Source organism: Schistocerca piceifrons, chromosome 2 (genome assembly GCF_021461385.2).
Source record: "Schistocerca piceifrons isolate TAMUIC-IGC-003096 chromosome 2, iqSchPice1.1, whole genome shotgun sequence".
Taxonomy (NCBI): domain Eukaryota; kingdom Metazoa; phylum Arthropoda; class Insecta; order Orthoptera; family Acrididae; genus Schistocerca; species Schistocerca piceifrons.
The window spans coordinates 734,593,613-734,599,612 of NC_060139.1; positions in this window are offsets into that span (position 1 = coordinate 734,593,613).

The following is a 6,000-nucleotide window of genomic DNA, read 5'->3' on the forward strand; positions in this document are numbered from 1 at the left end:
TTTGTCGCTAAGACGAAGGCAAAAGTCGTCATTTCTTGCGACAAAGTCGCTAAATTGGCAACACTGAACACACCATCAAATATTGCGACGAATTTGCGAAGATGTATTCAACAAAGGCGGCACATTATGCAGCTTACTGATAGTTGGTTTACCATTGTGTATATCTGGTAAGTAATTTCATAATAAAGAATATGCGTTTGTTTGGCACAGTTTGACTAAATCACAAAGGAAATCCCAAAGATATTGTAACGGCACAACAGACACGGGGAAGCGCATTGTTAGCTGCAACTAACATGCGATGTGCTTTTATGGTGGTGCACGTTTTGGCGAATTTGATTGGGATAAATTTGGGCTGCGGTCTTCTTCGGCACGCCGGTGTAGAAGTGTGCACAGAAACAGCTAAGTGAAAAATCTGTGCAATGCTTGCGTTTATTTACATATAAAAATCGACTTAGGAATTTTTCCTTGTGCGAGATCGCGTGTACAAGATCGTGTCCCGATTTAATTTTCTACATTCGCATATTTTACTGTTCGCGTTGTTTCTGCATAATCTTTCCTTGATTGTTCAGTAGGCCTATCCGTTTGTATTGTGATACTGTGAAATTTCAAATATTCTCGAGTGCCGCGATAAACTAGTACTGGTAGTATTACGGTATATTAATAATTTTTACTTATGGGCCATCTGACAGCAACTGAATAAAACACAATTTTAGTGCCATACGCGTTTCGCCGTTATTTTCTGCAAGGCATCATCAGTGGCCTGGAATAAGTACATATGTCAGAAGGTCCATAAGTAAAAATTATTAATATACCGTAATATTACACGCAACTGAGGAAGACAGGACTATAAAAGTTGAAGATGTTAGTACTGGTAGTGTTCCGTCAATTGTAGGCTTAAACTAAATCGAGCTCTCTTAAAATTTTCGAGAGCAGTAGGCCTATCTTCGTTCAAAACAATGATTCTTTAACTTCATTGTACAATTACGTGAGAGATAGTTCGAGAATTTTCGGACGATTGGAAAACTATATTTTCGTAAGTTACCTATAAGTGTTTTGGATAGGCCTACATAATTTTTCGCAGCAAATCAGAGTTAGTGTTTCATTGTACGGTACATCAACATAAATAAGCATGCGTTATTGAGGATTTTCAGAAGGTATCATTATGCAAAAAACAATCTACAAGCAGTTGATAGCAAATTGTCGTTGGCGATTTAGTTACTGTAGCAGATTTTCAAACGTTCCGTGTTATATCTCATCTGCATTTACAGTAAATTAACTCTGTTTTAAAGTTTGCTTGCAACTAAAATTAACGCCAAAGGCATTAGGAAAGTAGTAATTTTTACCACAGTTTTTTTTTTTTTTTTTTTTTTTTTTTTTTTTTTTTTTTTTTGCCTTAGTGGAAATCTCGTTTTTATCTGCTTTAATTGTTATACAGAATTATAAACATTTTAGCTCAACAGATTAAGAGATAATCAGCCCGCTTAATTTAAAGTTATTTTTTCACTGCCTTGTAATACATTGCTCTAGACAAAATACAGCCTCACTCTGAATGCTGATCTCAAACACATGATGAGTTGGCTGCTGGAAATCGCTCTGACTACTGTCACATGATTGGCAACTGCTTGGAATCAACGTATTAGAAGAGCTCCCAAGAATTGTGTGCCTGTGATACCGTACCAGAGGTACCTCAAATACCATCCTCTCTTGTGGATTGTCTCTCCTCTGCAGAAAGTACAGGATCTGTCATTACCTGTCCACCTGCCTGCAGGTGGCATGTCAGTGGTAGAACTAGGCATATCGTGTACATAGTGGATGGGGAACAGGGAGGACTGGGGGTTGGTGTACTGATCCCCCCAACCAACAAGTTTGAGGTGCTGCCTTTCACTAAAACTGAGCCAGTGGGACTCACCTGTTTGGGGTAAGACTGTTTTGTCTGCTATCAGGAGGTGGCAAACTCAAAGCGGTAGGGGTCTATTGATTTTCAGTAGTTCCTCTTTCGGAAATGGCAGCAACGGACAGGAAAGGACACAATGTGAAATCAGTGTGTTTGCCTGGGGGTCTCATTCAACATGTTGAAGAGGCTATTCCCCCAGCCATTGAGAGAACATGGTGCAGCCAACTAAAGATTGTGCTGCATGTTGGAACAAATGATGCCTATTGTCCAGATTTGGGGGTCATTCTTGACTTATTTCAGTGACTGGCAGAGGTGATTGAGAAGACCAACCTTGCATACGGAGTTTCAATGAAGCTCACAATTTGCAGCATTGTCCCCAGAACTGATTGTGGTCCTTTGGTTCTGAGTTGAGTGGAAGGGCTAAACCAGAGATTTTGAAAAGTTCTGTGACAAGCTAGGCTGCAACTTCCTGGACTTGTGCCATAGAGCTGAGGGCTGTAGGTTTCCCCTAAATAGGTCAGGTGTTCACTATGTGTCAGATGTTGCTACTCAAGTAGCGATTGTGTATCGGGTGCACAGAAGGGTTTTTTAGATTAGGTGACTCTTCATCCAATGTACTCATAGATAACAGTAGCTGTAAGAAATACAGATTAAGTATCAGTGTAAGATCAAAAGAAATGCCTCCCACAGGTTAGGGTATTAAAATCCTTATTGTAAACTGCAGAAGCATTCACAACAAAGGGTGAGAGTTTGAAGCACTCATGAAAAGCAATGAATCTCACATGATACTAGGTACAGAAAGCTGGTTGAAACTTGAAATTGATGGCAATGAGATTTTTGGGGAAAATTGTAGGGCAAGATTGAGTCTCAGAGGTGGTCATAAGAGTGATAATCTCCTAATTTAACTGAAAACTTTAGAGAAAACATCGGTTCGCTTGTATGTTTTCCAATCTCACTGTAATCATCAGTGGAGACTTTTAATCATCCAACAGTTAATTGGGAAAATTACAGTTTTGTTAGTGGTGGACACGATAAGACATCCTGTGACACTTACTACCCAGAACAGATAGATGGCAACAAACAGAGATGACCTCTTTGAGGATGTCCACATCAAATCTGATTACCAAAGTATGAGCAACAGCTAAAACAAACAAAAATGTATATACGTTCAATAGACTAGATAAAAAATCAGCAATGTCATATCTCAATGAAGAACTTGAAACTTTCAGCACAGGGCAGGAACATGTGGAGGAACTCTGGCTCAAGTTTAAAAGAATAATTGACTATGCACTGGATAGATATGTACCCAGTGGAATAGTTCCATGTGGGAGGAGCCTCCATGGTATAGTTACTGTAAACCAACTTTGAAAGAACCAGATTACTGCATGATGGGTGTAAAACAGAGTGTAGGGCTATAGATAGAGCAATGCTGAATGAAATGTTTTTGGCTGTCAAGAGAGCAATGCATGATGCCTCCAGTGACTACCGTAGCAGAATATTGTCAAATGACATTTCGCAAAATGTAACCCCCCCCCCCCCCCCATATGTTAGTGTAAATTCCAGGCAGTGATTGGCACAAGAGAAAGCTGTATAGAACAGTAATCCTAAGATTGTGAGGTCAAGCCTGTGCAGAAACTTTTTTTTTATTTTTACTTTATTTATGCTGCAAATAAACTGAAATAATGATTTCTGTGTCATATTTGTTAACTTTTTCGAAAGGGTTGTGAATAGGAAAGTGAAAATAAATAAATAAATATAGTGTTGTATATATAGATTTCCAGGAAGGGATTGTAACATGTACATGAGGACCTGTATATTAGGTTGGTGCATAAGTTTGTGGTGCTTTTGTCTTGCATGTTGGTATTCCAGTTCCTGTGGGTTTATTTATTGACTGTCACTTTCTATTTGTTGTTCACTGTTGCTGTCTGAGTTTACATATCGTCAGTTGGAGATAGTGAGTAGAGATGTGGAATTAAAAAATGGAGTGCCAAGTGGAGAAATCTGAACATTTCCGAGATAGTATTCAGTTTGAGTTCAATAGAGGGCCAGCCAGAAATATTTGCACCATGTCTGGGGATCATTTTTAACAAGTATTGTTCAGGAAGACCTCCGGAGTTTGATGATCATTTAAACACATTAATCCAACTAATTCACAATGATCCATATCAGTCAACCCAAAAACTGGCAAAAGTGATGAACTGTGACCATTTCACCATCTTACGACATTTGCATGCAATGGAGAATATTCAAAAATCAGCTGTATGGATATCGCATACTTTAAGCCAAAATCACAAAAATCAGTGGGTGGCCATATGTGCATCTCTGTTTGCTTATCATCAATTGGCTCATGAACAGTTACTACTCTGTATTGTTACTGGTGATTAGAACTGGTGGCTTCATGCTTACATAAGTAAAAGAAAGGAATGGTTGAGCTTGTAAAAAGCAGCAACTCACCTTACAAAGATCTGCACGCATCCAGTAAAATAACGTTATGCATCTCATGGAATAGTGACAGTGTACTACACTAAGAGCTGCTTTCCAGAAGTGTAACCACTACAGCTGACATTTATTATCAACAACTGAGACATCTTGCAGACACAGTCCAAGAACAATGACCAGGAAGACGTTGTGAAGTAATGCTACTACACAACAATGCCGCATTCTGCTAGATTGAGAAAAAGCACTGTGCAGGAGTTGAGTTGGGAAGTCATTCTGTACATACCTTATTCACTTGATCTTGCACCCTCAGATTTTCACCTTTTCTGTTCCCTGTCGAACAACTTTCAAGGAACCCACTTTCTGGATGAATGCACTCTCTGAACATGCCTCAACAAGTTCTTCATCTCATGATTTCTACAGTCGCAGAATCAAAAAGTTCCCCAGCATTGGCAGGCTGTTGTAAATAGAGAAGGAGAATATATTATTGATGACGAAAGTGTCTTTTGTGTGTATCTGTTGTCTTTACTAAACTTATGAAAAAGTGCTATGAACTTGTGCTCCAACCTAATAAAACTGGATACTGTTTCCAATTGAAGATTTACATGTGCTGGGGTGATATTTATGGTAAAAGTAGAAGCACCAGTGATTTTCTCGATGACGTGCACATGTTACAAATAACACATTTTTACAATTACGTGGTTATTTTAAAGTTTTTGTAGAGAAACAATATTCACACAGTGTTCTTGGAATATTCTCAAAAAATCCACTTTTTTTTCCGGTTGAGAGCTAGCAAGTGAATAAGTTCTGTCACCATTGTCCTCAATGGCCGATACGCCAGTTTTACCTGAATCTATAGTTCACATGCAACTGCTGAGGGCTGCTCAAAGGTCAAAATAAAACTAGTGGAATATGATGTTCTGTTCACATTAATGACAACCCCTTCTTGAAAATTTATTTGCGTAGTCTTCATAGGTGCTGTAAGCACTATCTTACAAACTTGTGATCTCAAATTTTCCTTGGCCTTTCCTTTCAATGCCTTTTATGAAAACATTAATAACTATTATATACTGAACATTACTTCAGTTCATTTGCCATAGAACTAACATGAAAATAAGAAAATGTTCCCACAGAGGGACTCAATCCCACAACCCTAGAATTGCCCTTCTGTACTCCTCCCACTGCACCAACTGCTGCCCAGAAACTATGCTACCATAAATGGCTCATGCCTCATTTGACCTGTGCCAAAATGACATTTTTTCTACACACTTTGTCATGTGGTGGTACCACTTATATCACTTTCATTTCTGGCCAAGCCCTGCACATACCATAATTGGGACAAAATCAGTGATGACGATTATTAGGCATGGTCCCCTTGCAAGATTGGAGAGTCAAGCCAACATACACTATCGAGGTTTTTGTGGGGTCAAATTGGCACTGTTGGTTTTATGTACACTAAGACCCACAACTTGTTTAATTTCAATCCTTATTTTCTGTTGAAATTGTTTTATGCTTTTGTATTGCTGTGGCCTCTCTGTACATCCTACTGCAGTAATTTTTAGATCTTGCTAAAACTACAGTGTTGGGGAAAGAAATTTAGTGGTTTCCCAGTCATAGTGCATGAGCCACTATTGTGTTTTATGTCTCACCCAGGCAACAAGGTCCTTAAG